Below are 27085 nucleotides of genomic sequence, written 5' to 3' on the forward strand. Positions count from 1 at the left end.
CATAAAAATTGTATGGAAGCTAGTACTTCTGTTTTATATTTTAAATTCATCTGCTAGAAAGTAAAAATTAGTGAAGATAGTTAAAAAAAAAATAAACTAAATGCTAACATGGGGGCATTTGGGGCCTCTCAAAAGATACACCTCGAGTCATGCTGGAATCCCAGCCCTCTGGAGACTATAGAACAAACTCAGGTTAGCTTGGAAAATTATGATGGGGGGGGGGGAAGAGAGAGAGAGAGAGAGAGAGAGAGAGAGAGAGAGAGAGAGAGAGAGAGAGAGAGAGAGAGAGAGAGAGAATGACAGAGTAGGCATGAAAAGCTGCACCGTTGTGCTATACTATATAGTCTCGTGCGGATGTGTTCCGGGTTGCTCCTGACCACATTTGCACAGTGACTGACACTGCACTGATTAACACTGGAACACGTCCTGCCCTTAGTTCCTCTGCAGGAGGCCTTTCAAGAGCCCTGTGGAAACCAGCTTATTAGGCAAGAGCACCAATTTTCACTTTGGCTTCAACTTCTTCAGAGCCTATGACTCAGGCCACAAACTACATGGTTAGTTTATTATGAGAAACCTTAATCTTTGTGAAGGAACTTTTTCTTCATCCCTTATTGAACTTTTAGCCTTCTACTGCTCTAAGATAGATATTTTTTAAAAATTAAGTTTCCATTCAGGTAGGAGGGTATAGTCATATTGCAGAATCTTAGTCACGGAGGTTCAAAGGGAAGTTTCTAATATTGACTTCTTTCTTTAGTTTGAGACATGAACAGGATGGTTGTCACTTCAGCAGTTATCTTGAAAGCCTATTATGTGAGGGTTATACTCAAAGACGAATAGAAAACTAGAAAGAGCATTCATTCATTTGAGGGCACACTAGACACAGATCAGCTCTCTTTGGGTTTCTTATGTATATGAAAAATAAACATAAGCACCAAATATGCTAGGTGTACTAATTTTGAGGTTTCCACTGCCATTTAGAAGTATAAATATGGCTTATTTAGTTATATTAACTTTCCCGTGGGTTATCCTACCAACCCCAATTTGCAATGAGCTGACTTACTCCATTAGTCAGTGGTAGACACTGATTTATTTAAAGGTATTGGTCATTTTCACATCCTGTAAGAAATGTTTCACTTAGGGTCTTTCCTCCTAACCAGTGTTACAATTTATTAACAATGTTCTAGATTGGGGTGTGTTTGAGTCAATCTAATTTTCTTTTTAAAATCCAGTCTCCTTTATGTGTTTTACATCCTTTATATAGAGAGTCATAGGTGCAAGATATCTATTCTAATTCCTTCTTATCTCCTGTGACTCTGCAGCAGTTGAGATTATTGAATGTGCAGGATCTCCCAAGGCTGGGGATAATGAACAAGTGAAACTTGTCAAATGGAGAAAAGATCAGTGGGAGGAAATAACCCAGCAGTTTGTAGTACTATATGCTCACATGGATCAGACTTGGATTGCCTTTCTGCTCACATGGGTCTGACTTGGGCTGTCATACATGTCTCTGCATCCCCCAGGCTGAGAGTGCAAAATCTGTCTTTTCTGGAGTAGCCATCTAGTGCACCTTTACCTTCTCCCACAGCGTGTAAGGTGTGTCCCTCCATTCCTCCATTCCTCCTCTTGCTCTTCCTCCTCCTCCTCCCTACTTCCCTTATTCCTCTCCTCTTTCTTCTTAACAATTTTTTTCTGCATAAGAACATCAAAGAAGAGGTCTACAATTTGTGAGAAGCTGATTCTAAATACAGTTCTCTTGAGGTTATTTCTCTCACTGGAGACCATCCTTGTATGAAATTTCTATCTTGTGTGTTTCCCATTTAAATAGCTTTTCAGAGTCTTGCTTTTCCAGGAAGTCTCCTTTAGTGGACACACAGAGTGAAAGGCTGTCTACTCAGCCCTTGTTTACACAGTATTTGTGCGACGAACTCTGCTCCATGCTCACTGCTCAGAGATGCTGCTGAGAGTGTAAAATCAAGTATGAGTTTTGATCTAAGCCATGAACAGCTTAGCTAGGCAGGCCATTCCATAAAGTTCACATGCACAGAATTTGGCAAGCCCATCCATCCTGACACGACAAGTGGAGTGCAAAAATCTCTCAGGTCTCCTCATCATCTCTACTTTTTAATCTTTGTCCTAAGATGCAATTGGTGAACTCAGAAAAATACCTTGTCAGATCCCTCCTTACTAGGCAGGTCACTTTGTATACCTACCCTACAACTGCTTAGGATATAGCTTTTAGATTGTTATTCATACACTGAGATTGAGTCATAAATTCAGATATGAATACATCATCAAAGACTTGAATATAAACACTCATATGGTTAACAATGGATTAGACATTTGGGTGTGGTAAGTGAAGGCTAATATGGAATACAGTCCTGCCTCCTCTTCTTACTGATTTTTCTGAGACGCCTCTATCTTTGTCAGAGCGACTCACATTTGTATGTCTATGGCATTGACAATGATGCTTTAATACTGAGCTCTGCTAAGTACCAGTGTGCTAAAAACCTTGAGTTATCTCATTTCATTCTCATAGAAGGCCCTGGAACGTACATTGTTGCTAGCCTAGTCGGAGTATACATTGTTGCTAGTCTAGTATTTAGTAGTGAAACCAAGGCTCAGATAGCCAGAATGACCAAGGCTATGTAACCAGTGACCTTGCTCGGCAGGGTACATTCTTAATACAGGCTTTGGAGATAGTGGCCGCACATGGAAGAAAAAGAGCAAGCTTTTCGGTCTCTCTTTTTATAAGATCCTAATTCCCACCACAAGGGCCCAAGATTACAGCTTGAAGTGCCTCCAAAGGACTCCATCACCAGACTCTTTGACAGTCTGGCTCAAGGCTTCTTTTATGAACAAGTATGGGTGGGTGGTATAAACATTCAATCCACAATAGCAGTCGAGACTCAGGGAAATTATACACTATAACCAAGGTCGATGTCGTTAGGTGACAAAGCAAAGCCTAGACACCAGATTTCTGGGACAAGAAGGGCTTTTATGTCAGAACATAGGAAAGAAAAAAAGAAAGCAGAGCCTTGGTGTGGCTAGGTGGCCTCAAAAGAACAGAGGTCAGAACATACTAACCTTAGTAATCATAAAAAATAAGCCAACCCTTTATATGACATATGAACAATAATATTTTTATTTATATAGACAGAGATACATATCTCTTTTTATCTAATTTTGAGTCAGTGAGTAACCCACTCATTAACTTAGAATTTGTTCTTTTTTTAAACATATAAATATATTTAGAACATTTTAACGTAGAAAAATAACTTTGACAGTATAAAAGGTTTATCTCTTGCAATTTTCAAAACTGTATCTTAAGTTTGTCTTATACTAAAGTTTTGGTGAGGGTTGTAGCTTTTTGCCAACAGTTTCAATATTGTATCAGTCAAGATTTTTGACAGGAAACAGATGGTGCATTAAGACTGGGAAATTTGAGAAGGTTGAGATGAAAAGATTGCACATGTGGGGATGCATAAGGCTTAGGAGACGTGGTGAGGGATGATGGGTAGCCTTGTGTCAATAGGAGTTCATTACCATTGCCAGTCTTAAAGGGACAGATGAAGGAGGTGCTAGGACCCAAGCTATGTCCTGCCTGTCAGATGCCATGGCTATCAGTAGAGGCATCGTCACCACGCTTCCCAGGATGCTGGACCAGGAGATAATTGATCACCTGTACTAGCTTCTTGCCTTAGGATCCTGATACAACTTCCAGTGGATGAATCTGACCAGCACTAATGGAAAAGGTGCACTAGAGTAGTCCATAGGTCTGAGCCTCCTGAGGCAGAACACAGGGCTGGCTGAAAAGCTCGGAGGATAAGCAACTTAGCATCAGGTTCAAGAAGATGGAAGTTTGCAAACTTAGCTTCTCTGCCTTTTGCATCATTCTGTTAAGTCTCAGCTGTGGGAGAAACTTACGGGTACAATCTGTTGGACTATATAAAATGAGAGGGAATGAAGTTATCCCAGGATTAGCTATCTTCTTCACCTGAAGAGAATGGAGAAATAGCTTACTTCATTCCACGGGAACCAAGAACTGGGAATGAAGGTGCTATGAGTCATCAGCCTCTTACAAAGTAAATTGGTTTTTTTTGTTGTTTGTTTGTTTGATTTGTGGGGGGGACAGCAATAGTACTAAGACCAAGGTTTTGACAGAAATTGGGACCAGTTCCTGGTGGTGTTTTGTGGCTGCTGACACCCTCCGAGTCTCGAAATCTGGTAAACTGTGACCTTCTATGTATGCCTTCCAAGAAGCAAAGTTTCTGCTTCATTTTTGCCCACCAGGGACCATCCAGGGAGTGTTAGGTCATATTTTCTTTTTCATCTTGAAACTGAGGGAGAAGACTGTACCACGGCACAGATGCCGCTGTGAAGATATTTAGCACAATGTCTGACACACAGCAAGAGTTCCATAAATGGAGGATGTTCTGCCTTGGCTGTGCTGGGGAGCTCTGCCAGCGTGCAGTGGGAACTTTTTTTTTTTTTTTTAAACATAAGAAGTGATACTTCTGTTAAAACACTGCCTCTTAAAAAATGAAAATGGGCTTTCAAGTGGGATATGTTTATTTTCTAAGAAATGATTAATGGTAGGTTTTCTCATGGTCTCTGATACAGCACAACTAAACCCAGGTTTTCTTGGAGTGTGTGAAGACACAGAAGTACACAGAGGTATCAAAGAGGGTGGAGGTGTAGAGCTCTGAGATGGCATGGGAAAACGGGATGCTGCTCTGTACTGATGGAGCAGAGTCTGTTCTGATGGACGGTGGCAGCCAAGGTCACAGCAGAGTGCTGGTACAGCCATCATCCTTTCTTTGTTGTTTGTCCCACGTGTTGAAGGTTCTTTCTCAGCTGTAAGTGACCAGAAGACCGTATGCCCCATGACAACACAGAGAAGTTGTTGATTAGCATAGAAAATAAATTTTTATTTTTTAAAATAAGATACTTTATTAACACTTTTCCAACTTCAGGGCATCTCCAAACTTTAAATAATAGAAAGAGACAAGCTGTAATTTGAAATCTCTCATGCAGGAGGAATTTCTGTTTAACCAGTTCATCACTATTCCTTAGGATTTTTAATGAAAAAATACTTTCTCCCACACCCAGAAGATGGGCTTTTTTGACTCAAATGTCTTCTTTATACTTGGTCTCAAGGGTTCCCATGGATTCTTTTAATTCTTCCATATCCCTCCTTGTCCCATGTTGAAGGTCTCCCTTTATTGAAAGGCCACTTTCAGGACAATTTGCCACCATGAGGATTGGACTCCTTGAGGACCATGACTACTGACCTGGGCTCTAATTCTTTCATAATGAGATCCTCCCTTCCTTTGTCTCCTTTCAAATTAAACTGGTTGATTTAGTCCCTCTAGAATGAGTTTTTATTATTTTCTATATATCTCATTCCTTTCTTGGAAATTGCATTTCTTCCCTACTAGAGTTTTTAAAAAATTTTTATGAATTTACAGAACCAGAAGTATAACCAGGTTTTCACTTGCTTGAAGCTTTCTGAAGCCCCTGCAGGGGAGGGAGACATTTCAGAAGTATTCCTGATGGAGTGAAAGTAGGAACTGCAGTCTGCACCGCCAATGTACCCTGGGACCAGTGCCCAGCAAACCAAGAGCAAAGTGTCCCTTGACTGTTTGATGAGAATTTATCGCTCATGCTCCCTCCATCTTGGGAACTTGAAAGAAACATTTCTCCTTGTCATAGAGGTAGTGATGTCTGCCTCCTAAAAGATGGTGGATACAGTGAGAAGGGTTTTTTTTTTTTTCATGCTAGGATCATGAACTGCTGTCTGGAGACAGTAGGAAGTGATCCTTATGGAAGAAGGCAAAGGTAACTCAGTGAGGTTGAGCTCTATGCTGTTAGATTTCTACTCCATATTAGCAGATACATGTGTAGATCTGCAGCTTTGAGATAATTTTCTTGATATGTTGTTTGATTAAAAAAGAAGAAGAAGAAGAAAATACTTACATAAGAGCACTGGGATGCTTAACTGGTCCAGAGAGGCCATAAAAGATGTCCATGCCCTCTTTCTTTTTCTTTCTTTTCTTTCTTTCTTTCTTTCTTTCTTTCTTTCTTTCTTTCTTTCTTTTCTTTCTTCTTGCTTGATACCGTCCTTCTGTCCTGTCTCTCCATATATATATATATATATATATATATATATATATATATATATATATATATATATATAAAATGTGTGTGTACACATTAAAAATGGATTAGTGTAACTTTTCCTTAGTATATTCTGTTATAATCTTTGTGGAAGGTCAGGTTGACAAGGTGGACTCAGATAGGAAGATAAAGTGCAGGAACTGTATAGTGGAATGTATACCAGATGTGTGGGGAAAGGCAGGAAGCAGAGCGCGTCAAAGAAGATGGCAACTGCAGAGTCTCAGCAAAGGCCTTGGTGGCAGAGGATCTCTGAAATCAGGATAGTGTCCTAGCGTTCCCTCTGAGTTAAGATGAGGCCACCAGTCATATTTGACCATGTCCCCTGGAGGAGGAGACCTGCTGGCACTCAGAGGAAGGACAGCAGGCTACCAAGAAGAGACTTGATACCCTATGAGCATATAAAGGGGGAGGAAGTCCCCCTCAGGCACAGTCATAGGGGAGGGGAGTAAGGGGAAAATGGGAGGGAGGGAGGAATAGGAGGATACAAGGGATGGGATAACCACTGAGATGTAACAATAATAAATTAAAACAAACAAACAAACAAACAAACAAACAAACAAACAAAAGATGAGGCCACCAGGATGTCATACAGTGTCAAGCAGCCATGGGTACAAGCTGTATCCAGGACGGGATATGACTTGTCTGAGGCAAAGTTCTTCCACAAAGGTTGTTGTAGGCAGTGCATCAGCCCTCATGACACCTTAGACCTGGACATATATATCTGTGTGCCCTGCATTCTGGATTGTTCTCTCCTTCCTCTGGTCTCACCACTTTTTAAGAGGTGGGGGTTCAGAGTGGTTGAGGTAATGTCCTTCTTTCGAGCCTGTACGTTTGGTTCTTAAAACCTCAGCCCTAGGTTGAGTGGTGACTGGAGGATGGCTATTTTGGAAGCCAGGGATTTATTTTGGGCTATCCATGTGAGATGCTCCCTATAGAACACAGTGGAGGAAGAATAAAAGACCTTAAAGCCTGTGTCTGTATTTGACCTGTAGGTTCTCTTTGATAGCTTTCCTTGGCCCTCCCCTACAGCTGATGTAATGGAAATTATCAGAGTATCTGCCTCTGGTTCTGAGGCATGAGCCAGAGACATAACTATAACTCTGGTTATTGCCTGTATGCCAACTGCACCTCTCAGCAGAAAGCCTTTAGCCAGGCACAGAGAATAGTGCTTCCCTGTTGTATTTACATAGAACCATTTATGAAAACTAGGGTAAAAGGCTCTGCGGTAAGATTTCTTCCATCAAACACAAGGTATTTAAACAGAACCCTCAGAAGACACTAACCTTAGATTCCAGGGACCAGAGGCATTGAATCCTGGCTTCTTCTGTCTTCTTCAAATGCCAGACCGAGTGCAGGAACACTCAGTCTATGACTGACGGGAAGCAGAAGAGACTAAAAGCATTCATAGATGGGCGGCTATCTCATGATGAAAGCCACAGATTTTATATGATGATCCCCACATGAAATAGTTACTGTCACTTTGACAACTATTGACGTCCATAAGCCATGGCATGCTGTGTTTCAGCACTTGCTGGTGCAATTTCTTTTCCACACCTTAATGATCAAAACACTTTGTAAAGTTCTCTCAAGGTAAATTCATAGTCCAAACAAGCCATAACTGGTATCTGTCTATTCCTGAATCACATTTTATAGCTAACTTCACCAAAGGATTGATTTAAGGGTTTATTGCTTTTATTTATTTGTTTATTTTTAATGATGGAGAATATTTCTCTCTATGCCTAGAATACCTACAATTTCAGCTATTTTTATTAATTTTTTTGAGAATTTTGTACAATGTCTTTTGATCATATTCACCTCCTCTTCCCATCCTTTCTGATATTTCATACCTGTCCAACTTTGTGTCTTTTTTTTTTTTTTTTAACCCACCAAGTACATTTGCTGTTGCCCACACTCTTAGCTGTGTGGCCTTCCAATGATGCTTGCTTGGCCTGCCAGCATCTATACCATTAAAGGAAACAGACTCATTCTGTTCTGGTGGCTGCCACTTACCAATGGTTCCCTAGCTAGCAACGAGACTTTGCGACCACCTGCCCTTCCCATGCTAGGCTTTGGTCTTGCTTGAACTTGGTCAGGTCTTGCGCTTACTGTCTCAGCTGCTGTGAATTCACATGTGCAACTGTCCTGCTGTGTCCAGAAAAGAGTTTCCTCACAGTCCACTGCTCTGCCTCTGGCAGTCTTTCTGCCTTACCTTCTACAATGTTCCCTGAGCCTTGAGGGGAAGGAGTGTGGTACAGATGGCCTGTTTAGGGCTGAGCATTCCATAGTCTCGTATTTTCCGTACCTTGACCAGTTGTGGCTTGCTTTGTTAACTGCTATCTACTGAAAAAAGAAGTTTCTATGATGAGGGTCGAGACATTTTTAAATACTGAATTGGTTTTGCCAAATGCTTTTTACAAGTCAAGTGATATGACTCATTATATAACCTTCTCCTTTAGGTTATTAATGAGGATGATTTTTAAGGTATCACATTTCTCTCGCACACCTAGAATAAACATCACTTGCTTATACTGTATTATTATGTTCCCTTACATTGTTGGGTTCAATATGCAAAGGCTTTGCTGAGGGCTTCTGCTCTCACTTTGGTCAGCTTTTTTTCCCCCTCTGTGTTTAACATTTGGCCAGTGTTTGAAGGCAGAAACATCTCATTGTAGAGCTTATACCAGATTAATTGTCTGCTTATAATTATGATCACTTCAGCTGGGAAATAGTTACAAATAGAGAAACGTAACTACCGCTCAAGGACAAAGATAAGAATATAACTGGGAGGGTAAAGTGGTCCAGACAGAAGCATCTTACCCATATCTTCTCCTGTTTATTCATAGGCAGCGTTGGAAGGTTCACGTGTGGATCCGTGTGACATATGCAGACCACTGCCACGGATGGCAGCCCACGGAACCTGTCTGCCATGGATGGCAGCCCACGGAACCTGTTTGTACAGGAGGTGCTTTACCCTGAGTACCCAATTCCGGGACAAGTACCACTGTAATGGTTGTTCTTTATTATGTAGAAGCTGGAACTTTCCATGGCCACTTGGGATTTCTTCAGGGAAATAAATCCATATGAACTCAAGGCCTGATAGAACCATCTGAGACAGACAGATCTAATGTATTTTCCAGTATCTTGGAGGAAGTGTGCTACTCTTTAACTTGAGTTTCTTTAGACTAATATGACATTAATGGAGCCTTTGCTGTCACAGCAAAGTGAAGGGTCAAGGCCCACATAAAGGTTCCCATCTCATAGTCTTTATTCTTTGGGCTTTGCTTTTATTGCTTATAACTCTATGACATAGAGCTTAATGAGCCACTACATATGATTGGAAATCCATTTATGGAAGCAAAACATCTCTTAGGGGACTGGATGATTTACTAAGCAATTATCCTAATTAGACTGAGAAAATACAGGTTTTGGGGTTAACTTCTGGTCGTTAAAAGAATTAGTTTCCCCATTTAAAATTTATGGGAACAGTTCGTTTTTAGGAGATGTGATAAAATACTCCGTATGTTTGCTTTTATTGCACCTAATCTGATAGCACACAACGATGTAGACTTTTCACTGATATATGCTCCATTGATTTGAGTAACATTCTATTTGTTCCCTTAGAAACACTGGAGAATTCTGAAACAGGACGGTAAAAATGGCCTAGGCTACGTTCCGTTTTCCAGGATGATTTCTTCAGAGAAGGCGATTACAGATGTCACTGAAAGCTCCTTTTAGAAGGACTCCCTGGGGACTTTCTTTAATGTTGTTTAGACTGGGGATGACACTTCTACCCACTGTCCATAGTGCTGCCACCATCACAAAATGTGCTCCAGGCCCCTGTTCTTGCAATCCAATACATTCATTATGTTTTAAATGGTTCAAGCAGGTTTTTTTTTTTTTTTTTTGCCATTTAATGACCCCCAGAAGACAGCCTAGAGACAAAACAATTAAAAAAAAAAAAAAAGATCAAGTTGAAATTTTTTCATGGTGCGTTAACTCTTGAATTCTTATTTATGCTTCTCTGCTCACCATTTTCCCCCCTCTGGGCTAGAACATAATGAAGTGAGAACCTTCCAGTTTTCCAGCCAGTGATGGAAACCAAAGGCAGGTTGAGGAGGGCACAGGAGCTTTCTGTAGCATTAATTCCCTTCATGACTTCCAAATGAAGTCATTCCTGGTATTGTTACCAATGGAGCTTTGGTCTTGTCTTCGGGTCCATTGGTCCTTAGAGACTGCATATATCAAGAGAGCCCACAAAGACCACCTTAACAGAGGGAGCATTGATCTTGCTTTCCTCTGAAGCCAAAGCTGGGTGCTCCTGTCAACTTTTACCATTTCTCCAAGTTCTTTGAGTATAGATCTGTTTCAGGCGTGGTTCTCTGTGGAGCACTGATGCATACTTCTTACCACAGGGACAGGAGCTGTTCCCATTCGTGTCTGTTTAGGAACTGCTATAGAGACATTAAGTGCTGAGGAACACACAGGAGGACATATTAGGAAATGTGTCCCGAGTTTTCAATAATGCAGGCACTTTGGTTAAAGCTCACCTGCATCCGCACCTTTGAGTTTCAATTGAGAAATATAAATAGGGTTGCACCCAACTCCTAAAAATAGAACTAGATATATTTGTGGATTAAGTAACATCCCTCAAATCCTTGAAGTGAGAGGTTTCCTGGCATCGCTGAATTGTAGAGTAAGGTTTTTGTTCTAAGGTTTGAGTTTTTGTAACCAACAACCTATAATCAGCAACCTGGCAGCTGAACGAACAACAAAGGCTTGTTTCAAATTGTTGGAGGCAGAAACATCAGTGTTTCTTTGTCCCTTTGCTGTGCTGTAGCCTTGTCTGCAGGCTAACTAGTACCAGACTCTCTTTGCCCCAGTCCCCCAGTCCAGTGGGCTCCGAGGAGTAATTAGAGAGAGGAAGGGTGGGTTGAAGTGGTGCAACCTATTTTGCACAGGTAAACTGGAGGCCACTTCGTCTTGGTGAATCAGGAGCAGGCTGGTGGTCACAGGAAATAAGCCTCTCGGAGCGGTGACTACCAAAACCACAATTGAATGGTTGCTGCACTTGCCTTGTTTTTTTTTTTTTTGTTGTTGTTGTTTTTTGGTTTTTTTTTTTAGATAAACATCTTTTACCTTTTATTTTTCCTTTGCTATTTTAATTTTATTTTTAAATATATTTTATTAATTTATTCATATTACATTTCAATTGTTGTCTCATCCCTTGTATCCTCCCATTCCTCCCTCCCTCCCATTTCCCCCTTACTCCCCTCCCCTATGACCGTGACTGAGAGGGACCTCCTCCCCCTGTACATGCTCATAGGGTATCAAGTCTCTTCTTGGTAGCGAGCTCTCCTTCTCTCTGCTTTGAAATCCTTCACTGCATTTGTGCCCACGTCTCAGTTTCTAAATGTTGTTCCCAGTCTAACATCACAAGAGTTCCAAGCTCTGTTTTGGCGAGGTAGAGAACTCCCGTGGTGGCTAAGGACAGACGTTGTGCCGTTCTCGTTGACTTTTCGCAGCGAGTTCTGCATTCTTTTGTTTTCCTCTATTTCCTTTTCTTTGTAGACAAGGGTTTGTATAGCGGATCCTCACAGTGTCACTGAGAATGACCTTGGACTCCTGACCCCGCTGGCCTCCAAGTGCTGAGATGATAGATTGTCAGTGTCAGGCCTGGTTAGGAAGGCTGTGCATTCTAACTCAGGGCATCTTCTTGCCTACCTCCGGCTCACTTACCCCCCTACTTTGCTCCTCTCTCCCCTACTCCTCCCTTCCTCCTGCTCACCTGACTCTTCCGTTTCCGGCTTCAACCTGAGACATTTGATGGTCTCTCACCATCAGACCCTTTTGGGCGTCATCCTAATAAATCTCTTTTATTTCTAATCCTGTCTTGATTTTTGCTTTCAAGAGGACCTGGACAAATTCAAGGAGCAAAGACATAAGGTAGGCACGAACACCACAGATAGACACTTAGGAGGTTATCTGCAGAAAGACAAAACCGGCTGACTTTGCCCTTATCAAAAGGAATTCTTCACAACTAAGAGACACACTACATCATTTAAGCATATTTTGCCAACTAAAACTGGCAAAGCTTTTCTAGTACATTATAGAGAAATAATTATTTATAATAAAAACAAAATAAATTGCTAGGAAAGGCACAGTGAAATGTGTTTATGATTTTAAAAAATGGACATAAAGTTATCCTGTAAAATTACAGCAACAGATTTTCAATCTGTGGGTTTTGCCCCACAGTAGTTGCCTGGTGGCAGACTGGTGGCAGTTCTCAGCCTGGTGCTACTTTCCACACCACACGCTGGGGTACCCTGTGCTGCTGCACAGCTATCTGGATGACTCAAAGGTTGGAAATTCAAACCACCACCGTTTGTTTCTTGGGGCTCTGAGGGTTCCACATTGACGAGGGGATGGTTTGAGGAGGTCGGTAAATTGCTGGCTGTGTTGGAGGGAAACTGTCTACTTAGTAGTAGGCTTCAGAGGGCTTTAGTTACAGAGAAGTGGTTTGCGGTTGACTGCAGGCATATTTCTTAGTCTTTCAAGCTGCATTGAGAGAGTGGGTGCATCAGGCACTCCTCAGTTTCTAGCAATTTCAAAACCTAAAGCTGCAACTCTGATGCTCAGTGCTTCCTTCCTTCCTTCCTTACCCTGGTTCCAAAATAGGTCCCTTCTCTATAGCTAGAAACCAGGTAAGTATTATATTAAGTGACCCCTCAACCTTGAGTGAACCCCAAGTTGATAAGGAGAAGCTTACAAAGTACGTTCCTCCCCAACTTCTACTTCTGCATTGACTTCTGAAGTCTGATTATGTGCTAAACACAACTTCTACAAGCATAAGTTTTGACCCTTGACCTTGGGGTTAACAGGCGTTGGCAGTAGAAATGTATGGAGGCCTACAATCATTTTAGAGCACTGAAGTGTTGCTTCTCCAAAGGCAAAGACAGAAGCATCTTTGACGCCCCGTAAGGCTGTTTCATTATTTTCAGTAGACTCAGAATGTGGAGAGGTTCCAATTTCAGTTTTGCAGTCCCTCTAACTGTTGTTCTGTGTTGTGTCTGAAAGTAGACTAAGTGTGTATTTAGTATTATATACTGATCTACAAGTTGAATGGTCCAAGGACTATCAACTTAGCCTATTGAAATGGGCAAAGCAAGAAAAACTGGGAGTCGGGAGAGGTGGAAAATAAAAAGATGTGCTGTAGAAAGGCAACAGAAGGGGGCGGGGGAAGCATCCGATCATTCTCCTGCTGTGGAAAGCCGCATGAGCGTAAGAGCGGTCAATGCTTGCAATTTCCTTTTGGCTTCTACTGTCCCTGGGAGCACACCACTTCTTTGGCACCCAGAAGGGTTAATGGCAGCCTAGAGATCCCTCATGCTGACCACCCTGAAGCCACTAAAAAGTGATTTATTAGTACAAAGTCAATGGGCAATTTACAGCTCAGGTAGCCATCTTGTTTGGAAGCTCCTGCACCTCAGTAGATCTTGCCCTTTGTAGATTTGTTTGTTTGCTTGTTTGTTTGTTTTATGTAAAGATGACACAGGTGGAAAATAAGTTTCCCAGTGCTATTGGGTTGTCTGAAAAGGTCTCTTCTCTTTATTGTTTTGTAGATGAGAACAAATTAAATAAAAAATTAAAAAGCAATGCATTTAGAGCATCTCAACAGATATATTTCACTTGTGGCTTCTTTACCATCAGTAATAACAGACCCCCCCAACTCTTTATTGATCTCAAGTTTTCCATTACAAGTCTCAAGTAGAATTACCTGCACTGGGAAATAAGTGGCAAAAGGAGAAACGAAATTTTCCTGGCTTGTAAATTCAGAGTACTATTTCACACTTATCAAAGGTAAGCATAGACTGTGGCAACCCCAAGAGCCTCATTTTAAAACCAAACTATCATTAATAAAATTGCATAACTAAAAACTGTATATATGGCAAAGCTGTTTAGTGCAAGTCTTGGTGAGATATGAGCTATTATATTTCATGTCCTTTAAGATTCCATACCTCTGGGGCTCCATGGATAAGAGCATACATTACTCTTGCAGCAGACCCGAGTTTGGTGCCCAGTGCTTATGTCAGGCAGCTCACAACTACCTGTAACTTTGGCTGCAAGGGATCCAACCATGGGTGCTTACACACATGTGCCCACACCTGCACAGAGACATGCATGCATATCCATAATTGAGTATAAAACTTAAAGATGCAGTTTTAAAGAGATGTGCCTTTTGTTGTTTTGCTTTCTGCATGTGCATCTGGCATATGAGGTAAGAAATCGAGATTCTCTTGAGCTCTCGTTTCTGTTTTCTTACACGGAGCGAGCTAGACAGGTCAGGTCTAAAGGAAGAGCAGCAGTTTATCATGAACCTACAGGAAAATGATAATAAGGGTGCTGGCAGTGAAAGCACCTTTGAGAGTTTTCAAGTTTCTGGATTGTGAGCTTAGAAGCACAGAAGAGACTGGACTACAATGGACCAAAACTGAGTGCAAACCAAGAACGGCCGAAGTGTCTACTTTGAAATTTCTTGCATTTACTGACTGAAGTTCACAGAGAAGCCATAGGTGACGTCTGTACTCAGTAATTAGTAGTTATTGTGCTTATATAGTGAGGTAAAGTCACTGTCACCTGGTGCAAAACAGACTTGCTCTGTCCCTCCTAGCTAAGGGGGACCGTGAGCCCTGAGGAGAAAAGGAAGAGTGACACTTTTCAGACTCACGTCCTGTAAAAATTTTCACTCCCGACTTGGTGGTAGCACCGCGCTCTTGTCCGCACCACTTTCCTGCCCGCATTTGTATGAGGGAAAGCAAAGGGAGAGAGACCCATCTGCTGTTAGAACTGGGACAGCGGTTCCCATTGCTCTGCCTCCCAGCCTGGAAGAAGATGGAGTTTCTCTCATCAGCTGCTTTTCTACAGTCTCAGGGCACAGTGGTGTTCTGCTTTACTGTGCCTAATAATAAAGTGGGTAGAACTCTTTAGGCTTCTATGAGCTGACTGGTCCTTGCTCGCCATGATCACGACCATCCTCACTACCGTCATTGTTATCACCGTCATCACTATTATTAGTGATCTTTTGTATGGTTACATCCTGTTATCAACTAAAGCAGGAGCCATCTGAGGCCTCGACTGGGCAGTACGGCTACATCAATCTTCCATGCGTAGACCTGATGCCAGGGTTAGGGTCACTTGATGGCTGGGCTTGGCTGGGCTTGTAAATTTGAGTTCACCAACATACTCTTCTAAGCTTATTGTCCTATGCGGTTCGGGCTACCTCTGTGGTGGTTTGGGGCTAAAGACAAAAGCTTCCAACTCTCCTTGTGCTAAACTTCAAAAGTCACACAAGTGTTACTTCTTCCCCATCCTGCTGAGTCAATCAGAGCACATTCAAGAGCCGAGCATGGGTCTGAGAGACATTGCTCTTTGGGAAGGGTCATGACGCGCTGTTTATACAGATGGCATATTTAGTGTTGCATATGATACCAAGTAAGGACTTTAGAAGTCTCACCCCCCTAAATCTTATTCTCAGCAGGCTGCTGATGAGGATCATTCAGTGTAAAAAGCACGTAGCCTTGCCAAAGTCATAACTTGGCAGTTTCTGTTTGAGTCTCTCGTTTCTGAGAGGAAACTGTTCACTATGAGGTGGAGCATTGTCCGTCCACACATTTGGGAACTTGTCTCAACAATAACAAAACCATGCTCAATCATTAAAAAAATAATGATGAGAGTGAGACAGTCAGCCTTTACCACGACTATCCAATGTAGACCTTGAGTTTGGTCAGTTTGTCAATCAATTGGGCTTCATTTGTGTTACCTAGGCCCACAGTGAAGTGCTTGAGTTTTTTTTTATCTTTGACCAGTAATAAAGTTTGAGAACTAATGCTAACACACAAGGATTACTCTGACCGAAAGCTTAGCATTTAGAAAGAAAGTGCAGCGTTGCAAATACAGAATAAAAGGCATAAACTGCTAAATATTTCCATGGATTTTATGACTTTAAATTTTTCTCGCTGGGCCTTGGTGGTGCACATTTTTATTTAATCCCAGTGCTTGGGAGGCAGAGGCAGGTGGATCACTGTGAGTTCTAGGCCAGCCTAGTCTACAAAGCCAGGACAGCCAAGGCTACACAGAGAAACCCTGTCTCAAAAAATATTATAGTTTTATTCATTGTTTGAACTGTAGAACTTTAGGTTGCAGACAGGAGATAAGTTTGTTGGCTATTTCCTTTCTGTTGGTCATTATTTCTGGCACTCAGGATAACCTTTAGGATAAAAGTGCCAGTCACCAGCATCTTCATTTATAATCTAGCCGAGACCCAGTGTGTAGACAAGCTTATATATAAATCGATGTGTGGAAGGAAAGTAACTTAATGCCATGGTCATTTATTTGAGGCTGATGGTTGTTGATGGAACACAAAGCATTTTCTACTCAGTGTATGAGAGACTAGCAGTACCCAATTCCAGCAGTACCAGCTAATAGCTGGACCAAAAATAAATTACTCCTCTAAAGGATGAGGTAGTTCCTTGAGCCACAAAAATAAGAATGAATTCCTGCCCTTTGCAGCTTCAGTCTGGACAAAGCCATGTACAAAAAAATAGGTGATTCTGCCACTGCAGGGACTCTGCAATAGAGATGAAAGCATAGTGCTGCAGGACAGAATGACCCACTGAACCAAGAGTGTCACTGATGGCCTCAGAGAATAGCTGCATTTCAGTAGCTCTTAAGGCTCAGTAGACTGCTGCCAGGCAACGGAAGAAGGTTATTCTGAAGGTTGCGTACCACAGCTATGGGATGCTAGAAGGACCCTGGATGTTCACGAGAGTTAGGTATAATGTGGAAAAATGGAAAAAGAAGGCTACAGTATTTCAGTTCCATTTCTCAAATAAATGTATGAGTTCTACTCACACAAGGCCCTAAAGCATTGGTGCAAATCCAGACTGTAAAGGAAGGAACTTGAAGCTGAATTACTATATTTATATTATTTAGTTTTCTTCATACATTCTACCAGTTAAAAAAAAATAATTTGGGTTCTGGTTTTTAGCTATTTTATGTAGGTTCTTGGCAACCATTGATTAACATATGTTTCAAACAATTCTGTGGTTGACCTTCATTTGGTGTATAAGAGTCTGAAATCTTCAACATGTACGGCTCCTGAAGTGTGTGCTCTCTTTCGGTTCTTTGCTACATTTAATTTTTTCTCTAATAATCCTTTTTCATTTCCATTTCTCCTTCGCCCACATACTATATTCACTACTTACCCTTTACACAGTCCTCTGATCATCCATGTTTTCATTTTCTCACTCCTCATTTTAGCCATCTCTTTCGTTGTTCTTATTTTGTCCTCCCTCCCTCCCTCCCGCCCTCCCTCCTTCCCTCCCTCACTCCCTCCCTCCCTCCCACTCTCTCTCCCCCCACAGTGCACATATGTGAGTATGTAGGTATGTGTTCAAATGCATGAGCAGTTGAGGCCAAAACATGCTGTCACCTATCCTCCTTTGCTGCTCCTTATTCCCTTGAGGCAGAGTCTCTCACTAGACCTGAAGCTTGTGTTTTTGACTAGGCTTGCTGGCCAGTGAGCTCTTAGAATCCACGACCTCCATCCCCCATGCCCCCCACCCACCCCCACCCACGCCATGCTGGGATTACAGGCAGCAGCAGGGCACAGGCGAATATAGGTGGTAGAGATTTGAACACAGGTCCTCAAGCTTGCAGAGTCAAGGTTCTGACCTGCAGAACCATCTCCTCAACTCCTCAACCATCTCTTAATCCCACTGTCTCTCTTGGTTCCCTAATCCTCAGGTCAAGACCCCCTCATTTTTTTTTTTCCCTGTGGCGAATGTTCAATGCTCTCCTTTCCCACAGCATGTAATTAATGCCTGGAAAGACCGGGACTGAAGTCTACTTTTCTCCATGGTTGTTACCCTGTGTTCTGTTCACAATAATGCCTAATTAACATCTGTTTATAATGTAGGACAGCTTGTAAAACACAGACCATTGTTCTTCTATACCCAAAGGAATCATAATAAGAGGACTCTGAAGGAAATATAATTTTTTAATGGTAAAAACTCTGTATGACAAAACCATTGAAGTCATTGGCAGTAGTCAACTAACCTAACTCTATTAAAAATTTGAAAAGCCATTCTCTGTATATTTTCACATTTAGTTCACTTTGCATTTTTAAAATTCTGTTAAAAGGAAAAAAATGAATGTGTAAGACAAATGTAATTTAAAGAAACACGATAAAATATAAAAGACTTTCTTACAAGGTTTCTCTTGTAAAACACACCTACTTTTTTGGTACTGGTCTTTGATTTCTACTTTTTTTCCAGTCCTGTATCTCTGAACATTTTGTCTCTTGATGACCACAAAATAGCAAATTTCTGGAATGATCACATTACTACACAGATTTTCTAGTGGGACAAAAATATTATATTTTCAATGATTTTGTGGTAGTTTTCCAGGCAGAAGGGGGGAGGGTCTCTTTAAATAGTCTCAATAAACTGTTCCTGGGGTCATTTGGAAAGGCAGATTTTTAATCTCAGTGACCAAAACTAGGTGATATCATATGTGTAAATTCAAGAATGCCAACATAATTATATGTTTTCTTCTGCACCAGATGATTTGAAAAATATGTAGTGAGGGGCAGAGGGGCAGGGAACATGGTCTGGTCTGTGGAGTACTTGTCTAGAATGTGTGGAGCCCTGGCTATAGACATGTTTGCCTGTCCTCTTAGCACTCCAGGGTAGAGGCAAAAGAAGGGTCAGAAGTTCAAGGTGATTCTCTGACACACGTAATGTTGAAGGCGGCCCTGCATGGCTTCTAAGTTCTACTCTCCTCTTCCTCCTCCTCTGATTTTTTTTTCAAGGGGGATTGAAAAGACCGGAGAACTGAAGAAGGCCAGGAGCAGATCCTGGTGAGCTACATGGACTCACATCTTATAAGAAAGACATAGAGGGTTGTTACATTTCATTGATTAGTGATTGCATTCCCATCTCCTTTCCTTGGTGCCTTCCTTTCTACTGGATTTACTGTTATCCAGAGACAGAGGCCGCATTCTGAGTGTGGACGGTGGTCTCCTTATTTGCTAGTGATAATAGTGGTTAATAGCGAGCACCTGCACCCTGCAGGGGTTCCCACAGTGCTCTGCGAATGCTGCTGCAGCTCATTCTCTGCATGTGACAAGACCCACTGGCTCTGCCACGTAGACAAGAAAGCCGAGGTCCAGGCAGCATCTTAGCTAGGCTTTCTCTTGCTGTGCAGAGACACCATGACCCTGGCATTTCAGATAAGGAAAAGCATTTGACTGGAGCTAGCATACAGTTCAGAGATTTATTCTGTTGTTATCATGGTGGGGAGCATGGCAGGACATACACAGGAGACATGGTGGTGCTGGAGAGGTAGCTGGGAATTCTACATCCCGTTCTGTAGGCAGCAGGGAGAGAGGAGGGAGGGAGGGAGAGAGACTGGGACTTACTTGAACATCTGAAATTTCAAAGCCCACTGCAGTGACACACTTCCTCCAACAAGGCCACACCTCCAGTAACACCACTCCCTATGAATCTGGGGGTCTGGATACTTGCTTTCGCATCACCACAGGCAGGCTTCTTTTTTCTCCATGGCCTCACAAACCAGTAAGAGAGGCTGACATTACTCAGTTTAGCTAATATAGTTCCAAAGTCAATATACTTAGGTCTCTCTGAATGGGTCTAATAGCTTGTTCGAAATGCCACCGGACTTGCCATGCCTATTAACTAATCAGGAAGTGGTAAAAGGTGCCTATTTTAGAAATGCTCTTCTTTATAAGACTATTCTAGTTATTATTGGATCCTCGTGTCTTGATAAAAGCCATTCTTCCCATGCCATGTTTGTGATTTTGACTCTTTGCCCCATCTGAGCTGAGCCTAGTCTTGCTTGCCTTACTACTGTAGGTACGACATTCTGTGGGATCTTTCCCACAGCATCATTGTGAGTATTTTCACCTTGAGTGGGCTGTTTCCTGCCCAGACACTGGCAGACGGCATCCATGGTTTTGAAATCAGAGGTAAAATGTTTTCTTCTATCTAGACCTTTCTCTCAGCAAAATTTATGGAAACAATGTGAAGAAATTGTTTTTCTTGATCATCAAGGAATAACTGATTAATAAACAAGAAGGAACCTGTTCATCTTAAAATGTACATGAGTAATAACTTGAAAGATAAACGCTAGGCTTTTGGAAATCATTTTGATTGGCAATCACTGTTTTGTAGCCACGGGCCTCAAAGGAGGATGCTACTTTGGAGAACTGGCCAGCTATTAAAAACCAGCTTTCTAATTATGAACCTTCACCATGGAGAAGAGAGGAAGATTTTCATGAAGGAGATGGGATAATACTCATAATAGGTATCCAATAAATACTGGATGAGCATATATAAATAAGATCCACACATCTTGTCCTGGCACAGTGGCGCACGCCTGTAGTCCCAGCACTCAGGAGGCAGAGGCAGGCAGAACTTTGTGAGTTCTAGGCCAGCCTGGTCTACCGAGTGACTCCAGGACAACCAAAGCTACACAGAGAAATCCTGTCTCGAAACAAACAAACAAACAAAACAAAACAAAAAACAAAAGGCAAAAAAACTAAAAACCAAACCAGCCAACCAAACAAACACACACACACATCTCACAATCTTTATAAAATGTTCTCTAATAAACATCAGACAAAAAAACATAAGAAATAAAGAAAAATCACCCAAAAAGAGACCAATATAAAAGATTATGAAAACCTATGGCTTACGGGATTTAAGCAAGAAATGTTAGAAATATTAATTTTATATTACATGCTTTATATAATAATAGTTAGTTTATTTTTTGAAAATTTCACACATGTATACAATGCATTTTGATCTTATCTACCATCTTCTGTCTCCCTCCAATTCCCCTGGGATCCGCCAGCCCATCTCCTTATTGGCTCTATGTCCTCCTTTTAAATTATTGTTATTATTTATAGCCCCTGACTCCAATTAGTGCTGACCATATTGGGAGTTGGTCACTGACCAGCTCACAGGACCCAGGGAGGAACCTACTTTTGGTCTCCCCTAAACGGCCATGTTGTCAAACTACTTTCTTAATATTTATGTTTATACCCGTAGGTCTGTGCTAATTTCAACCTTGGCCAGAGAAGCCTCTTATTGCCGTGACTTGTGGTTAACTCAGGGACTCGTAGCTGGTCAGAGTTCCAAGAATCAGTGCCTACGAGTGTTCGTCCATCAATGGCCGTTGTGTTCTTTTTTAAAGAAAAGAAAATAATCTCAACATCTTGCATTTTTTTGCCTTATGAAATCGTTCAAAACAGTCAGATACATGGAGAGGACAATTAATTGCTTTTAATTAGTTTCACATTTAAAGTAAGATACACTGTCCTTGAGATTATGAAGTTCAGCTTCATGGGAAAACTGTGGCCTAGGAGGGGGTTCTTCAGTGGATAGCCGTAAGTAAATGTCCATAAAATCTCTTGTGCACATGTTAGCTCTGCTATGTAAGACATTTTTTTCTCACACTTGGGCAAGAAACACCGTCCAAGTGTAAAGTATTTTCCTGTTGGAAATGTAGCCTGGAATGTCATACCACCTGAGATGCAGGGACACAGGATAAAGAGGAAGTCCTGAGCAGCCCACCCATGCAGACATTGCTCTAGTAACATTGCTCCAAGAGATGATTAATCCCAGGAGTCTGTGTGATAGGCTAATGCCAATACTCCCAGAATTAGGAGACTGAGGCAGAGAAACTGGTATGAGTGTGAGACCCACCTGGGTTATCAAGTGAGTTTTAGGTCTACCTGGCCTACACAGTGAGATACCGTGTCACTAAACAAGACAGAGGGACAAGCAAGCAAACAGACAAACAATTCTAAGGGGTGGAGCTAGAGGCCAGTTGCCTCACTTGCTAAGCATGCACAAGATCTTGGGCTTAATCTTCAACACATAAAAAAAAGATACAAAACCAAGAAATATATAAAAAATGCTTTTCCATTGTGATGACTTTAGGGAAGTTAAATGGATTGGAATTCAGGAGAGCATGTCTGTGCTCAACAATAACAATAAATGTAATAATAACACCAATAACAAAGTCTTCATGCTTATTTAAGACTAGGTAAAATTTATATTTTTACCTAATTGTCTCAGTGATTCACTATTGAGTACAATATAAACATAATCCCAAATATGAAAAATAAAGATTGGTATGAGGCCATTGGATTGACACAAGAATAAATTAGTTTTTCAGACTTTAATTGGTTGTGATTCTATTCATAAGCTATACCCATTCTGTGTGATGACCAACAATTCTCCACTGTTTTCTGGGAACATAGGAAGAGTGAGTTTAACTTTGTACAAGGAAGATTTCCAACTAAGGAGGGCAAAGTTCTGAGCCGCACAACATTACCATGAGTGTCAGCAACCACTTGGGCACCTTAGCAAACAGACAAGTGTCTGTCTGTCTTAGATGGCATTATTGCATTGCTGGGCTGGGCTGCCTTCTGTGGGGTCTGAATTCAGTGACATCACAGGTCTCTAGAGTCCAAACAAAATGCCTCACTGGAATGATAGAGAATTCTGAGTTATGAAATGGAAAACAGTGGTCCTCTTAGAGACCAGGGTGCTGGCCTGAGCTGCAATTGTTATGGAATTGAGTTTCCGCCCCCTCTCTCTACGTTGTTGGGAGTACCCTAGGCTTCCTAGGTCAGAAATCTGATACGTGCCATGTGAGCACATAAGCTGGGCATCACCTCATCCCTGGCTGTCTCAGACTGTTCATCTTTTGCGGCAAATGGAGATCTCCTTTTTGTAAAGTGTCAGCACGTCCCTCCTCCTTGTAGACATATTCCTACTACATTTAAGAGGTGGCCTGGGAGGGACATATGATTTTCACAGTGTGTTGACCTCTGTGTGACTTGTTTGGCTCCCCCAACCCTCACCCCAAACACTGTAGCCTTAATGCTGGCCTGGAGTTCAGCTGGTGACGCAGCAGGGGACGGGCGACATGAATAATTCTGAGCGAAAACGCTAGCAGATGAATGCGAATCTGTTTTTTCTACAGCCTTGTTTGACTTGCTCTTTGCAGAAGTAGACAGCATCCGCTTCCTAGGCACATCCTTTGCCTCCAAGGAATCCTCACACAGCATGTGCCATTGAAGAAGAAGAAGGCTTGCTTTAGAATTTACCTTGGAAAATTAGATATAATGAGTCAGGAAGGAAAACTATTTCAGACTGGACTCAAATATACTTACCGGGTTCTTTTTGTCCCACTTCTGATTTCAACAGAACCAGGACATATGTTTGCCTAATGTGCAATTTTAGATATCACGGATTTCCTATTGTTCCTGACAATGGCTTGCTCTGTTTACCTTACATGGTCGCCTCTTCCTTATTTTTCAGTGAGAATTGACAGGTGTGTATTTTGAAACCTTCTCCACAGTGGACGATAGGCAAACAAGACAAGCAATTAACAGCACTGTGTTCCTTGAGAGAGAGGGGGATGGAAACCCCTACACTTTTGATGGCCTGTGGAGTTTGTGTGCGCAGGTTGGGGGGTGGATGCTACACATGCCCCCCCAAACAGCAAGTAGTTCACCTCTTTGCATGTCAGGATGTAAAAATTCCATTCTGAAGCTACGTGAGGGCCAAGGGAGGGAAATGGTTCCTGCTTACTCTTAAGTTTGAAGTACAGAGCAATGGTTGCTTATTCTAACAGTTTAATAATAAAAAAGTAAATTAGAACCAGACACCTCTTTTCCTCTGTTGCTGCAGCTTTCTTGCACTCCACTCCTGTGCTAATGCCAATGCAAACACTCTGGACAATACAGAAAAGCTCTCTTCCTATTCTGCTCACTAATTTACATGTTTTTCAAACAAGATTGGGCTATTATATATATTATCCTACATACCCAAGAGAAGAACACACAGCATGTTTTCATCTGTCCAAATATATATAGGTATATATATATATATATACCTATATATATACATATATATATGTGTGTATATATATATCTGCTTCTTCAGCTTGAAATTTTCAGGGTATTCTATTTATAGATGTGCTATTTGATACTTTCTCCAATTACTTCTGATCTATGTTTGTTTATCTACATCTGTAGCTACTGATGCATTACTTCCCTTGACCAGCATCAGGGTGGAGTTCAGAGCTCACTTATTTCTTCATCCTCTTCCTTTAAAAAAATCTTTATTTTATAAATCTTTATTCCACGTGTATGGTTGTATTGCTTGTGTGCGTGTTTTTGTACCACGTGCATGCCTGGTACTCTCAGAGGCCAGGGGAGGGCACTAGGTCTCCTGAAACACGAGTTATAGGTGGTTGTGAGCTGCCATGTGGGTGCTAGAACTTGAACCAGATCCTGTGGAATAGTAACAAATTTTCTCAGCCATTGAGCCATCTCTCAAGTTCACATTTCTAACAGCCTAAGTTCTCAAAGAGGTCACAGAAACTTACACTCTCACCCTCAGTATTGAAGAGCTTGAATTCCCAGTAACCCATTAATTTTGAAATCAGTTTTTTAAAGCGTTCATCTATTTGAATGGAAAAAAAAAGAAATTTCTTGGTTATAAAATTGACAGTCTTGTTTATATATGTTTACTTCAGGGGATTGTCATTTTAAGAAAGAGTGTGTAGGTGGAAAGATGGCTCAGTGGTGAAGGCGTTGGCAGCCAAGCCCCACGGCCTGAGTCTGATCTCCTCAACCAACATAAAGGCAGAAAGAGGGAGCTACATAAACTTGTTCTTTCTTCTCTGTGTGCATGTTATGGCATGCACACAGACATGCACGTATGTGTTCATACACATGCCTGTGTATGCATGCAAACACACTCTCTCTCTACATATATATATATATTTGAAGGAATGTGAAACAAACAGTGTGAAAAAATAAAATAAAAATAACGACATTTCCCCTCTATATAAAATAGATGTACAGGACAAATAAAGCCATATTAAAGATACTACACAAATAAAAATATTTACATGGAAACAATTCAGGAAATACTTGGCTGTAATAATCAGTTCTATGTGAATTGTAGTCAGATTTGGAAAATGTGATGTATGGTCTTGAAAGCATTATTTTGCTTAATAAAATGTGCTGAGCAAACTTTTCCTTAAATTGTGAGATCGTAATATAATGACATCATTTCCCCTTTCTTTTCTTCCTTCCAAACCCTCCCATATAACCTCATTGCCTTCCAAACCCTCCCGTATAACCTCACTGCCTTCCAAACCCTCCCGTATAACCTCACTGCCTTCCAAACCCTCCCGTATAACCTCACTGCCTTCCAAACCCTCCTGTATAACCTCACTGCCTTCCAAACCCTCCCGTATAACCTCACTGCCTTCCAAACCCTCCCGTATAACCTCACTGCTTTCCAAACCCTCCCGTATAACCTCACTGCTTTCCAAACCCTCCCGTATAACCTCACTGCTTTCCAAACCCTCCCGTATAACCTCATTGCTTTCTTTCAAATTAGTGGACTTTTATAAATCAACTATTATCACATTTCTGTGTGTGAACGTGTGTGTACATATATGTATATGTGTGTATATCCTAAATACATAACTATAAATGCAGTGTGCTCAGTCTGTATATTGTTCCTTGTCTGCGTGTATTTTCAGGGCTGGGAATTTGGCATTGGGGGTAAACAAGTGCTGGGCTCTTCTTCCCGGAGGAAGACTATCTCTCCTGCTCTCGGTGTCGGTGTCCTGTGGTTGCCTGCATTAGTTCTTTGCATAGGGCTGAGTCCTCCTGCGCTTCCCCCTCCACGTTACTGTGTCTATTGTCCCTGTTTGGCTCATGTTTAGACAGACAGGCAATGAGACTTTACGGATGTAGCTTTGGACGTTCCCAAGAGATACAGTCTTACAGCAAACTTCCTGTTCCTCTGGCTCTTACAACCGTTCCACCCTCTCTTCTGCAATATTCCCTGAGCTGTAGGTGCGGGAATTATATTAATATATAGGTTGGGCCTGGGATGCAAACTCTGCATTTTGATTGGTTGTGGTTATCTGTAACGGTCTCTGTTGCAAACAGAAGTTTTGTTGATGACGGGTGGCAGCTGCATTTATCTGTAAGTATAAGGACAAATATTTGGGATTATCCTGGTTAATTACTGTGCTGCTTAATAAAACGAAAGCTATAGGTTCTCCTCCAAGACCCGTGACTTCTCTAGCTAACTAAATTTCCAATATCAGTTGTGATTTCCTTCATATTGAGCAGGTCTTAGATCCAATTAGAGAGTTTGTGGATACCAGCATTGGGTGCGTATGCCATTCTGGTTGTTGTATGGTTCACCGGTGTCATAGCTGGGTAGGAGCATGGTGGCTTCTCTCCTTTGGAAGCCTGTGTGTTATCTTCAGGTACCATGTTATCTTCGGGCCCTCACTGAGGAGTCCCTTCAGGTCAGTTCCGGCACCTGGTAGATTTTATTAGTGAGAAGTGTGTGGAAAAGCTAAGACAACGTTGAGAAACACTTGTTAAATACATCATCACTCTCATATTCAAGTCATGATTCCTGGGTTCAAAATGAGACATGCAACAGAGGACACCTGGGTGTTTCCGAAGGTGGCCTTTCATCTCTGTTCCTCCCTGAATGCCCCAGCAAGCTCTGAAGGCTCCAGAGACCTCGGCAACATACCCTCGAGGTTCTCGAGGTTTCCGGTTTAACTGCTCTAGGATGTAGCTTGACTGGGGGGAATGTTGAAAGCTTCCCTGTATTTCTACTGTGCAACAAAGTTTGAGATCCACGGATTTCAAGAATAATTTTGTGTTTTTCTCCCTTATCCTGCAAGAGGTTGAGGGAATTGGGAGAAGATATGTATTATGGATGAAGCATAGCATAATACAGTTTATGGCTTAAAATTTTAATCCAGT

At 41.6% G+C, this 27085-nt stretch overlaps 1 pseudogene; it reads left to right on the top strand.

Annotated features, from left to right (window-relative positions):
- LOC127212208 (testis-expressed protein 30-like) overlaps positions 1-27085 on the top strand; it is a 40737-nt pseudogene that overhangs the window by 8652 nt on the left and 5000 nt on the right.

The sequence above is a fragment of the Acomys russatus genome, chromosome 30, assembly GCF_903995435.1.
Source record: "Acomys russatus chromosome 30, mAcoRus1.1, whole genome shotgun sequence".
Lineage (NCBI taxonomy): Eukaryota > Metazoa > Chordata > Mammalia > Rodentia > Muridae > Acomys > Acomys russatus.